Here is a 14,339-nt window from a genome sequence, read left to right as displayed (position 1 = left end):
ACCATTTATTGTACCTAGGGTTGTGGATGGTGCTCTGAATGTTCTGCTATGTCTATAGAGCACTTTTTCATTGGCTCCTGTCCCAATGGTCTTCTTTAGGCTATTTCCAACTGATCACATCACTTTGGCAGGTGTCCACTATATATATTCCTCTTTGGCCTGAAACAACCTGTTCCTTCACAACTGGAGCTGCCAAGAATGCATTTGCTGTACTTGGGCATCCCTTTATATGCATTCAGACTGGTAGATGACAAACATTTAAGGGTGCAGTCATCTTCAAATCAACTCAGTTGCTAAGAGAAATCTGAACAAATTGATAACGTTATATTTCAATCTCAAGAGGATATATGGGTCTTTACCTTTGTGCCCCTTATTCAACTCCTCCGAGCCACTGTTATAAACGCAATTGCATACATTTTTGTACCCTCGTACTATTAGTTCAATTGGAAGGTCTCCAGAACAGTGGCTTGTGACTTGGCCACAAACATCTTGTTTGGAACTTTAAAAAAGGCTGTCTACAGCAGGCCTCTCTATAGCAAGTTTGCATTTCTTTTCTATCTTCCCAATTCTCAGTGATAAAAAGATCCTACAAAAAATCAATCTTGTACACATTTCTATTCAAATTTGGATGTTTTAGGTATTTGGGATCACTCAGATTCTTGTCTGTCAACTTGAAGGTGGAGAAATGGTTTTAACATTTTACACAGCAAAATTCTGCGAAGTGAATGAAAGAACGGGCTAGAACGGTCGTCTATATCCATACATGTATGTTCATTCAGGGATAACATCAGATAGGTGTGTACATGTATGAGGGTTGTTTTGTAGCAGGTGTAAACTGGAGAAAGTGTTGTCGGTTTGGACAGTGTCCAGAACAACGTGTTGGCCCATAGTAACTATGTCCATCAATCTATTAGGCTCTCCTCTCTGACTAGTATTCCTTTATGGCATGCCTGTAATTGAAATTTGTCGTATCCCCATCATGACATGTTACGACCCAGCCTGCACAATCCTTGATCATGACGAATGTTAGAACAATGACTCTTCCATAGTGCTTTAGTGCAGGCTCTCCTAAATATGCAATAGGCGGTGTGGACACCTAACAATAGATGTATTTTGTATGGTGAATGATCATTGTAAGACAAGCATAATGTTGACCATTTCAATTTCTCTGACTTCTTTAAAAAATGACCAAGATCAAAGAAAGGTCACAATCCTTTAGAGACAATGGTATGAACTGGCTTTAGGATTTCAAATGACTTATACCGGTAGGTATTTTTTAACTTACTTAGATACAAGTCACAAATATGCCAGTGATGAACATATTAGAGAAAACTGCAACACTTAAATTTAGAAATAAAACTACAATGAGCTTGGAGTATTCATCATGACCAGACCTTACATAGTCTTCTAGTGACTTTGGTGAAAAGGAAGTGCCAAAACACAGGACAGTCACTGGCCTTATCAACATGCTCATTATTGGATATATCATTCAACAATGTATCTATCTGCATGGCTAACTAAAATATAGAAGAACAGGCAATACAGAAAACAGAACCATGAGTCTTACTTCAACATCACTGTGACATCACACATAGGTCATGAATCTCAAAGTATAACAATCAACTGTTCGGGTCACAAACCTTACGATATCTCGATGTACAATGTACATTTTAAAGTCATTTCACATGGGAAGGCAAGACATAGTAAAGTTTTATGTTAAAAACTCAATGCGAAGACATTTGGAAGTATCCAAACATGTGATGGCCAGTGGATGGAAACATGTTTTATTGTGGTGTAATACAATTGTTCAAGTTACCATGGATTTTCATATTTGGAATATCTCTGGAGCAATCTCTCTCACTGGAGAATATTGATAAATAGATTCTACAGAGAAAAAAAGTCTTGGAGCTCTAAGTACCAGTAGTAGTGATAGAGTGTGCCCTGTTTAGTGGGTCATTTTACTAGTTAGCTGACTTGCAAAGATCTGAGAACACAGACATGATGTTTAGATAAACTGGTCTCCAGCCTGGGTAAAAGCATACCCCCTTGTTATGGCAAGGGGCCCTGTTGGACGGGCGATAAAGGCCAAAGCCCGCAGTCACGGCTCGGGGCCACTCCATCAAAGCCGTCGTCACGGGCAGAGAAGAAGGTGTGACCCGCGGTCACGCCCGTTATCGGGGAATTACGGCTACTGTGATAGGGTACTGACACAGTCTGGCGGCTCTGTATTTCACAGGCTCATCAACAACCTCTCTCCCACCTGTACCTGATTTCTCCTGCCTGCACGCACCGCCGCTCGCACCTCACCACAACTCCACAACTGTCTCAGACAAACTGACGGCACCGTGAGACTACAAAGCTGGTCGGAGAAAGGTCCCCGGGTCCCTGAAATATCTCACAGCCATCATGTACTTAGCTCAAAAATACTTTTAACAAATCTGTATCATAATCATATTTCTATATTTTAGTGATATTTTCTATTTCCTAAACACTTAATCATTCATAAAACCAGTAAGTCTATACTGCATAAACTAAGCACTGGTCCAGTAATTTGAAACATTTGAGGTTTCTTACCACTGGTAAGCCATCATACCAGGGAGTTACGCATGAGTGGCGACCAGAAAAACAATAACATAAACAAGAACTATGCAGTCAGAGTGGGAATGAATGGAACAGACCATAAAGAACTGAGGGCGAGGGATGGAAATTTAGATTTTTGGGGTTATTCTTTGTGTCCTGTTGTTATGTTGTATAAAGGACTCAAGTATTACTTCTCTTAATTTTTCTTTTCAAGAATTTAGAAAAATTGTACAAGTGCCTTTTATAACATTATGATAACACAACCCTGTATTGTAGTTGGATAAAGGTGTGAGTGACACTGACTTAATGAATAATTCATATCAGATCTGATTTGTGATACCTGATTACTGCTAATTCATAATTAATTGATTCTCCGGATCTAATTTTATTTAGTCCCGTGACAATCACCCAACAAATCAAGCGATGAATGTCAAGTCACCTTAATCAGGTGCAGCTCTGTAAGCAGTGTTCAGACAATAGTAAGTTTTGCACCTTCGTTGGTTATAACTTAAAGTAATGTCCGGAGCAGTTTGCTTTGTTTGTTACTTTGTATTGCATACCCGGTAAACTACCTGAAAGACGTTAAACATCAGGTGTGTACTGAAGAGTAAACGTAACACTGTTTGTATATTGTATTGTTACCAGGGGTAGCCCTTGATAATAGCCTCTGGCTAGTTGGATAACCCTAGCGGTATTTCTCTCTATACAGCCAAATAAATCAAATCAAAAAGAGTACAAGCTGATTTGATCCACTCATACTGGGAAGGACCCCATCTCTTTTAAACTACTGTAATTCCTAATTTTTTCACTGTACTTTTATGTTCACGGTTTTCACTGTGACGACTGTAACGTGAACTTATCATTACAGATAACAAATAATTCACAGACTTTTTTATGTGCACATGCTGCCATCGTGAACATTTAGTTCCGAGATTAAATTTTCTCAGACCTTGAAAGTTTGGTACCGAGAAGACAAAGTGAATTACAGTATGTGGTGGGTTCTTTAAATTGCTTTAGGTATATTGCTCCCCTCAAATACCAGACCTCCATCTAACTTCCTATCTGAGGAACATCCCTAGCAGATGATAGGTACTCATTTACACCTGAGACTAGTGAGGAAATTAGTGTAGTACCTTTCCCAGGGGCATACATGTACATGTATAACAATGGGTCCCCAGGGATTCTAACTCAGTACCTCCAGGTTCTCAGTGAACAACCCTAACCACAACGCCACAATGCGCCACTCAGGTAAAGCTTTAAAAAGAAAACTAACTGGAGTGAAGAGTTGTTTTGAGAAACGGCTAGGGCATGACAGACACACCGGTGGTTCCGGGTCAGTAGTTGTGGAGTGCAGTCTAAACAGGATATAGGCATTAGCACAGGTACATAGTGCTATTGTTACTAACTCACCAACAAGTCAGACTGCAACAAACAACATTCAAAGTACTGTACATAAAGTGGCAATATAGAGAGATGGGAAAAATAAAGAATGACAACTCTATGTTAAAAATTGAGCAATCATGGGATTAGCTACAGTTTATGCCTTTGGCGAAGATTAGCATATATTTCTTCAGCATACTTTATCAATTGTTCTGCTATTATTTTCATTTTTTAGGGACACAACTGTCCCATAATTTCATAATGCAACATCACCAAAATGTTACTCTTTAACTTGCTGTGTGGTGAAAAAAAAATAATTTGTATCTGCCATACTTAAACCTATCTTGAAGGGTCTGAAGTATATGTACTATACAATACTGGAGGTTATATGAAGTTGAGCCAACTTTGCTTCTTATCAATTACAGATGCCAAAGGCCCTTTGTAAAGAACGAACCACCAAAAATCAATTTAGCGTGCTTAAATCATGTTTTCACAAAATGACCTCCTACTTATTATACTGGGGTTCCTATACAAAATGTACAATGTACTCTCCCCTATCATATCCTAGTTAGTTTTTCAGGGCTTCCATATACTCTCCCTAAATCCTAGTTAATTCATCGGGACTCCCCTATTCTTCATTGAAGCACAGTAAACTAACTAGTATGGCACCCAGGGTACAGGCTACAACTCACAAGAAACTTGACTGTCATATCCAGACCAGCATGCTCCAATCTTGTTCCGATCCACCTGTGGTTTTTGGGGCTCCCTTGGCAGCAATCTTACAGGCAAAGCTGTTCTGAAAACTATAAGAACTATCAGATGCTATCATCGAGTCCGCCGTTCCATGAGACGCCTCTCTCTACCCCAGAACAGGAGATAAGCACATGGTGTGGACATTGAGGAATAGGGTGGGTGGAACCCTACTCAAAATGTCTCCTCCCTCTATTTGACTAGAGGTATCAAATATTGATGGCGTGCCTGGTCTGTTGCACAAATCCGATTTAAACATCTCGGTCCAGGAAAAGGGTTTGAACAAATCTATTTCCCCTTAATAATAATATTCCACTAACTTTGCCATGTCCGTTAAGTTTTGGTAGCTGTCTTGTTTGGAAAGGAAATTAAATACTAAAGCCACTCAGTGTCTGACACTTACATTGTATGTTTTAAAATTGCCATCAACCTTTGTTTTCTAAAACCAATTTCTCCGTGCTACAGTTTTAAGACAGTATGAATATGATCATTATATTCATTATGATCTGGTTTGTTCTATTTAAAGCCTGTTTTTGCGACATTGGTACTCTTTTCTAGACCTGTATTGTTCTTCTTGGAAAAGGCCAACCATTAGAAAATAAAACACTGGAAAGGAGTACAAATGTGACAGAAACAGGTGCGAAACATCAAGAAATAGCTGGACAATTACATCTGCTTGGAGAGTATAAGTGAACAGTGCACACACTCAGTAAAAAAATGTTACCACTTAAATTTTGTGAAAAAAAATCAAACTAATTATTTTGTCCCTTAGCACACTGCCTGACAGAACACGACATTTATTGAAGAAAAAAATGGCGAAAGGTTACGGCGTGGGGTCACCGGACCAAGCTCGTTAGAACCACCCTAGCGACCTGCGCTGGCCAAAACCCCGTCACCCCGAGAGTGTGATTAATGGCACAGCGCAAAGACAAATCTGTCCGTTCTTCGTCACATCACATCGCCATCTATCGGCTGGCTTCTGCTGGAAAATTTTACAGACAATGGTTCTCCCTTTCCATGCTAGAGTCTGTGGCAAGATGAATATCTGCATCCATTCAGCAAATTTTGACAAAACATAAACTTTGGATGTTTAAAAAGTGACTACAAACTCTAAAGGTTAAGGTCAAGATTTTTAGTCCATTTCTGTGCCTCTTCACATTGTTTTTGTGTGAAGGAATTTGCAGTAGACTTCACTTTAGGGCAATGAAGATCACTACATTGGTACATAATATAAAGGCATTTCAATATCTGACACTAATATTGTTATTCTGCAGCTTACTGTAACTTTTCCAACTTGTGTAGACACAGTTCTACTGCACCAGTGGAATTGGTGTATACGTTCCTACCATGAAGCAATAATATTGTATACATACATCTACATGATGTCTTACATTTAAAGTTGCCATTTTCCCCTTTGAAATTAAGGGAAGTAACCAAGACTTTTCGGAGAAATGTCCAATCCATCAAGCACTGAACTGATAAATCATATAAACTTATCACTGACATTAATATTACTAATATTTCATTGCCAAATCTATGATAAGCGTAACTTTCAGAAGGAGAGGATCGTCCAACTGGCTACATGAACTTAAGCAACTGCAGAACAAAAGTTGAAGCCTTTTCCCTCACCCATTACACAGCTCAGTGACCTCTAGTGTTGTTCGACCATGAGCTAAAGAAAGAAGCAAATTGGGTCCATTTATTCGCGAAACTGGTATGCCAGATCATGACAATGACTCGTCATCAGACACTTAATTAAAACAGCGTATATCCTATCCTCAGGAATAAATCGCCAAGAGATAGGTCAAAATATCACAAATTGAATGTGCAGTGTACTTGAAGTTTCTCTGCAGCTAAGATACAATTAATGGTGCACCCACACTGGTGCAAACAATGCTTCCCATTTAAAAACACGTAAAGATAGCCTAAAGATCATTTCATCCATCTTCTCAGTCATTTCAAACTGATGGATTTGACAGGTGTAGCTATTTGCAGCTCCATTGCCAAAATAATCACCCCTTTCATTCAAAAATATGAGACGCCCCATTGACCCTAAGGGCTTACATAGACCAGCCCACTTTGTCTCCGAGGGGGGGAGTTGTTTTATCTTCCTGCACAATTACATCAAAGTAATTCAGGGTTTAAACCCTACTTTGTGAAATCAATAATCTGTACCCTTAGGCAAGTAAATGCAATGCACAAATCAATAAAAAAATGTAAGGAACAGTTAGGAAAAGATAAACAGATTCTTCAACCCTTTCCAACTGACATGAAACAACCAGCATCAATAACAACATCACTTCATCATCACAACACAGGCACACATTACTCCCCTAGGCCTAAACCCCGCTCCTTTGGGAAAGGGAATTCCAATAATACAGGATCTAACTGTGACATGATTTAAAGCCATTATATTGGGGCTGGCACTATGATTTCACTTAACCTTGTTTTGGAAATAACGAGCAATTATGTTCGTCTAAGTGGGTCAAAGATTTTGGATATCTCAACGTTGGGTCAACATGGAAATCACTGATGGAAACTAACTAAGACGGCTGGAAAAATTTCAAATCTGCCTTAAACAACCTGACCTGAAAAAACTCCCCAGCAGTGAAGAATGAAATAAACGCTTTGTTGAATGGATTAGGGAGTGAATTCCTTCACATCGTGCCTTCAGAAAACCAAAAGAAACACCAAATGTCACGACAGAAGATAACTGTGAGAGGACCACATGGCCAGACTACCTTTCCCTGGCTGCCTGGTGTCTGTCTCCTCTAGTGAAGATGTCCAACAGTGGTCACCGGAACAGCCCTCCGCATGTGAAGACAGTCGCACAGGTCTCTAACCTCCCGCAGAAAGTTTGGTGCGGAGGAAAGTTGGGGGGAAGAAAAAAACCCGGGAAGGAATGCAGAAACAGTCTCCCTTACCCCTGTATCACACGATCACGTCCGCTTGGCTGCCCTCTCTCTATTTTTTCCGCTCCGGTGGCCGCCAGCACCATCACGTTACCCCGGCCCATTTAATGAGAATCAGGGGCAGACGAGCGGAACCGAGCCGAGGGGATCTGCTATTCTCCCGCCTTCCCGTCCTCCATGCACCAACGCTTGGCGGGCTTAATGTTCAATTCTTAATTTCACGCTAGCGCCAAGATCGTTGAGTGGACAGACAGAGCGCCGTGCAAGAAACTTTTTTTTTGTCTGCTGTGATTGGAAAGAAAGAGAGACGAGAAATAAAAGAAAAGGCCGGCAAGAGTCGGGGAATTAACTGGCCGGGGGCACTCTTGTTCCGGCGGTATGGTCGGGTGGGCACAGTTGAAATGTGCTGAATGCATGCAGCCGGTGATAGCCTGAGGCCTGGGTAAGGGTCTGCTGCCTGGGATTGTTAGTGGAACCAGGTTAGGTGTATCCTACAGCCCTGAAAGATACAAGACAGGTGCTCCCGCAAGTCTTAAGGAGCAGTGGCAGGAATTAAGGAGACCATCCCTGGAGAGGATCATGTCTCTGTGGATGCTGCAGTAGATAGAGGCATGCCCTGCATCCAGACTGGGTGGAGTTCCAGGGGAGGAATGATCCCCAGTGTTTTGTTCCAGCTGACTGGTTTAGTGTAGGAAGCAGGGATGTGGGGAGAGGGAGTGAGGAGAAGTGAGAGGGACCACAGGAGTGGTGCACTGCAGGAGTCGGTGCGGATGTGAGGGAAGTGAGGTTGAGTTGTATTGGGAAGGCCAGAAAGTCAGCAGGTGTCACAATAACAAGCCGTATAGAGCCGTACGTCCATCTGTCATGCAGCAGTGGGGAAAGCCTCCATTGACTGGCTGCATTTGCATCTCAATACCTATAAAAGTGCCAGGCGGCATAAAGGGTGCGTTACCGTGGAACGAGGGGAGAGGTTTATGGCGTGTCCCCCAATTTGTGCTCGTGTGCCCTCTGGAGCAGACCACGCCGGTGAGTTACTTGCCGGGCGGTAAAAATTGACAAAAAAGTTGTGGATGAGAAATTCTAGTGATCTAGGCACCTGCGTCAGCGTTATCTATCATCGCGAGGCGGGTTCCAGTCGGTCGGCCAGACTCAATCGGCGCGCTTTGCGGTCCAGCAGAGCAAAACTTCTCACCGTAAATGTCAGCGCCCGCGCATTCGGTTCGAGAGCCATAAGCACAAATCAGATATTGTCAAATTTCAGGAAGCGCGTCGGCTGGAAGGAATGAAAAACGCTCGCCGTAAACTTTTTCCTGCAATTCCTGGGTGATAAAAGTCGGGCGGGTGCAAATTCAGGGATTTGGCTCCCACCACGGGTCGTTATCGGCCCCCTTCATGCCATCTTTAGTATGCGGCGTGCGTGGCATGGGAGGTCAGTCGGAACTACACCGCCCTTTCAGGCGAGAAGAAAAGAATAAATCTGGCTGAGAAAGAAATCAATACTTTTCCCGGGTTTCGGCCCGCTGGTGGCAATTACTGCAGGCATCGGGCTGTGAAAAACAGCGGAGAATGGCAGAAAGTTTGGGCTGAGAAAGTTTGGCGCACCCCAGCGGCTTCACAACAATGGGGAGCTGTGCTGACAGCCGACTGACAACTGCTGCCGCTGGGACTGTGCAGTAGGGACCGCTCACATGTGCCTTTGGGGAGGAGCCGGGGAGAAGGGACTGTTCATTCATAATGACAACTCTGTTTTGGACCAAAAAAGCTATATTGGCTCTTGCAGAGATTTGTGAAGACTTGCTAGACTCAACTAGTGAGCAGGTGTATCAACAGATTCAACACAATTACAGAATACCAAATAGTTGAACTGACTGAACATGTTATGTAGTAACAAACTAGGACATAATTGTATACTAGCTATTATAACATGCTGAGGTGAGATGAGGTGAGGTGAGGTGAGGTGATGTATCAGCGGAAATTCGGAATTGTGGATCTTTACTGTACTTGGTAGGAAAATGCCAATTTTTTTTTAGACAACGAATATAAAAATTTAGGTTACCTCACAGATAAAGAAAGGTGAACTGCCATTACATGTGTCTATACTGTTAAGCACATTGTAGTACAACCTAACTCACTAGATCTGAAAGGATATCAGAGAAGGGCAAATTGCTCCTTCTCTTCATCCATCAGATACACCTTACATCTCTACAGACATGTAAAAGGAGCTTAATATTAACCCTTTTTCTGCTACCTAACTCTCTAACCAATACAAATTTGGTGCTGAGAGGCTACTTCACTCGGGACAATGTTAAAACCTCAGAGCTTTTTTTTTTAATTGACCAATTAATGACTCCTATCTCTTTCAGGGTTGGACAAGTCCACAAGGCTGATTGTCCAGGGCAAGTAAAAGTGCCCATACATGTAGGGCAAGAGAATGTCCTGACTGATCGGGCAAGTAAGATTTTTTCCATGAGTGAGATTTTGATATACATACATTGTTACTTTTCACAGTCATGGCATCCTGCATTGGTCAACACAGAATAATAGAGCCGCCAATACTTTAGTAATGGAAGAATTCCACTGCTGGAAGGGAAAATACAATCAATATATCCATGTCCAAAAACGTCATTTTTATATTTTAAGTGAAAAGTTGATTTGGACAAGGGAATTTGTACTTGCCCAATAGGACAAGTGAAAAAACTTGTCCAACCCTGCCTTCCGGACATTTGAATGATTCATCCATTCTCTATGGCCTTGAATTTCCCATCTCTAAGTGTGTTCTCATACCTGTCCGTACCTCAGCGTGTCGGCGCAGGTGTTCCGCCCCATGGAAGATGCACCGCTGCAGGTCAGAGGTCAGCTGCGCCCGGCTGCCTGGCTCCTCTCTCCCCCCCAGTTGCCAAAAGACACCTGAGGTATCAATAAACACACAGCCTGGTTGTTTTGGGTTGTTTGGGAGCGCTGGAAATGTCAGACGGAAGAGTGACATACCAGACACTGTTTGGGATACATGTCGGCCTGCACATACGTTATCTCTCACAACATCTCAGTACAGCTCACAATGGGAGGATGGGGAGGATAAACAGGAGATGCCGACCCGTTTCTGAGAAAAAACCTGGATGCCTAATGTTGTTGTTTCATCTGTGGTGAAGAGTGTAACCAATGGTAGAATGACACGATCTGAGCACAGAGTACAGTATTGAAGAAAAAATGTCAATCGAGTCTTGTGTGGGCAAATTTAATCACAAAGAATCACACATCATGGATGTTATACATGTCAATTTAAGGTAACGTGACATGTCAGGACTTTCTTCCTACCCTGACATATTACTTTACCATCAGGATCAACTTCAACTTTCAGGACAGATTATGAATTTGGTCAAATGATTGATAAGCCAAATAATTAGAATTTAGACCTTATCACTGACATATGAAGTAAACAAAAATGAGCGTTGAGAATCCACTACAATGAGTCAAGTGTATGTTAATTACACCTTGTGTTCCAAAAAATGGGTTACTAATATTAGTAACCTTCCTTATCAATGGAACCACCTCTCTCATCTAGTACACACATAGCGTTCAGTAGAGTGCATGGGGAGGGGGGCAAACTACTCCCCACCCCCCAGCGTTCAACCTGGTAGTACGTACAGTAAATTTAGAGCTAAATCTTCACGATATATGATAATTTTCAACTGTTTAGCACTTCTATCTTCAATCAAACCTGTACTATGGCTCAAGACACTGCGAAAGAAAGAGAGAATAGATGGAGAAGTTGAAGTTCCCGCCAACTAGCGAACCTGGTAAATCATGAAGACGTGGGCACGCCAAGTTCTGCAGCCGGGAATCCTGACAACTGGGTGGAGTTTTGCTTTAGCGGAATTTTTCAGAACTGCAGAAAAGCGCCACCATAACAAAGTGATTTATTTTAGCGGCTGGAAGAAAAACTGCAGCCATTGGGAATGACTTTTTGTCCATACCTGAAACTTTTCATTGGCACAATTTTTGCCGGAGTTGAACTTGAGTTTTTTTAACAGCAAAAATAAAACTGACAAATTCAGCTGTGCAGTGGGGGTAAAGACTTGCAGTTGGAAATGTAGGTAAATGTGTTTTTAAGTGATTGTTTTGCATGTATTGCTATTTGCTAAATTCTATTTGCAGGCCCCTCCTCCCCTGAATCAGATTCAAGCAAATCGAAATGGAGCTTTCTGGATCCCCGACATTCGCGGCTAATCCAACAGTTTTCAAGCCTTGTAGAAACGTTACGAAGTAATTTTTAGCAGTCATATGGCTTTCTACACTCTGTCGATGGGTTTTACTTTGAAATTCAAGTGAGAAAAGTAACGCATACGTTGAGATACTGACGCCATTACATTTGAAAGTTGGGAATATAACATCCATTGGCGTAATACCGGTCGGTTTACTGCAATTTCTCAAGCAATGCTATAAATTTGGCAAATGATCAACGCATCATTTTCTCCAGTTACATGTTGCTGTTACAGCTTACCTTTGCCACTTCTTCTGTGTAAATAATTTTGTCTCTCTGGTCCTGCTAAAAACATAATATCGTAATTGGAACACACCGCGGAATTGCACGGAAAACGGACGCGTGGTTGGAAGGGGGTGCACTATACCGGTCGAACGAAACACGGCACAATTAACTGCCTCTATGTACCTTTATACATCCTCCCTCTGTTGTTCCTTTCTTTCCTGTTAGTAGTTGCACAAAACAAAAATCTGCATGAGCATACAAAAAGTCATGAGAAAATGGGCGTATACTGACAAGAATTTTCATTTAACTTTTGGTCCGTCACAACCGCTATGACGTAAAACTTCACTGCTGGCCGTAGCATTAAAAATGGCGGGAAATTGGCGGCGTACGTTCAATTTGACCCATTCAGCCGTAGATCCGGGCGATAATGCTACGGTTCCTCACACTTTTACACGAGTTGTAGGTCACCAAAAGAAATTCAAGATTGCTGTTGAATCATGCTCGTCTTGTGCCGTGAGCACATGTGATTATTATCTACAAATCTGGCGATGAACGTGACAGTGTGTTTGTCCCACGACGAGCTCGCCTGCCCCGAAAATGACCTGAAAACTTTTGGCCTTGTTGTCTTCGAATGCATTGTTATCGATGCTTTGTAAATTATGTATTGGACACCTAGATGTCTGAAGTGTGCATACCTCAGAAATAACTATTGTTGCATGTGTAGATCTCTTTAAGTTCCACTATTTTTAATTGACCGGTATAAGGCTTATGACCGGTATTATGCCAATGCATGTTAATACAGTGTCATTTATGTTATGGTGTTCGGCCATCGGATGTACCCCAAAACATTAAACGCCTTGTTGCAAGGTAGCTAAATAGCTTTTGAAACCCAAACGATTTTTCAACAATCACTGAAGGACTTATCAAATCAGATTATAGCATTACAATTAAGTGGGACTAAATTAAGAAAGTACTATAAAAGTAACTTTCCGGATCACTGACATTCGGGGTGAGTCCCATAGTTCTCAAGCCTTGCAGAAACTTAACGAAATAATTTTCAGCAGTCAAATGGCTTTCTATTTTATTTATTGGTTTGGCTGCACCGAACACACAGCCAGGGCTGCCCAACTAGCCTATGGCTATTACAAAGGGCTAGCCCTACTGACAAACACATAAACAATACAAATTTAAAAAAAGAACATTTGTATGTACATGGTGTAGGATTACTTACATATCATCTAAAATGGAGTATATAACATCATATCATCGACAACAATATTTGCAATGAGAGGTCAGGGTCTGTATATACACGTGTATGACTAATTTACCATGCGTAAGGGTTGCCTAGACATTCCCACAGTTTTCTTTTGAAAGAAGCAGTGGAGGTGGCTGTGCGAGTAGCAGTAGGGAGAGTGTTCCAGAGTGCTGTTGCTCTGTAGATGAATGTTTTCTGGCCTCTGGTGGACTTAGTGAGTTCAGATGTCAGGTGGTCGCTGTTCCTGAGGGAGTAACGTGACTCAGTAGCAGACGCACGGGTTCTGGGTATCAGGGTTTGAAGGTGTGGAGGGCAGTGACCGTTGAGGAGCTTGTACAGGGTGACAGCGGTGTGGAATTATTGTCGTCGGAACTGCAGTGATGGAAGGGATAGCTGGGTGTACAGAGATTGGTATGACGGGTACGGGAGTCCATGTTGTCCGCTGATCAGTCTGGCAGTTTGGTATTGAATTGATTCCAGTTTTGTTTCGTCGCGCTTGGTGAGTCCAGCCCAAACGACGTCGGCGTACTCCAGACCAGTCTGGTGATGGTTTTGTACAGTCTGAGCAGGATATCCTTTGGTACCTTCTTTCTCAGTGCACACAGTAGGCCAGCAGATCTTCTTGACTTAGTGGAGGTTGTTTCAATGTGTTTAGACCAGGAAAGTGTGTTTGTTAGGGTGACACCAAGATGCTTGTAGTTAGTAACAACTTGTAGTGTACAACCGCCTAGTATGACTGGAGCAGGGGGTCTAGGGAGAGTGCGGGTTGTGATGAACATCACCTTGCATTTGTCCTCATTGGCTTCTAGCTTCCAGCTTGTTAGCCAGTTGGATACGGACCGTAGGTCCGTGTTGAGTGAGTTGACTACATGTTGGACGGATCGGTTGCTGGTTGAGAGTGATGTGTCATCGGCGAACAGGTTTGCGTCAGACTGTGTGCAGCAGGTGGGTAGATCGTTGATGTAGAGGATGAAGA

General features: G+C 42.2%; 1 protein-coding gene across 1 annotated transcript in view; it reads right to left on the bottom strand.

The window, feature by feature from the left end:
• Positions 1–11,420, bottom strand: part of LOC118403446 (kelch-like protein 14) — a 33,297-nt gene extending 21,877 nt beyond the window's left edge. Inside the window, exons 1-2 of the mRNA XM_035802164.1 lie at positions 11,417–11,420; positions 10,407–10,529 (exon numbers count right to left, since the gene is read on the bottom strand). The gene's annotated coding sequence lies outside the window, so the exon portion shown is untranslated. The remainder of the gene's footprint in view (positions 1–10,406; positions 10,530–11,416) is intronic.
• Between the last annotated feature and the right edge of the window lie 2,919 nt (positions 11,421–14,339).

Source organism: Branchiostoma floridae, chromosome 2 (genome assembly GCF_000003815.2).
Source record: "Branchiostoma floridae strain S238N-H82 chromosome 2, Bfl_VNyyK, whole genome shotgun sequence".
Lineage (NCBI taxonomy): Eukaryota > Metazoa > Chordata > Leptocardii > Amphioxiformes > Branchiostomatidae > Branchiostoma > Branchiostoma floridae.
The sequence above is the reverse complement of the archived record's forward strand: the minus strand, read 5'-3'. Positions and strand labels throughout refer to the sequence as shown.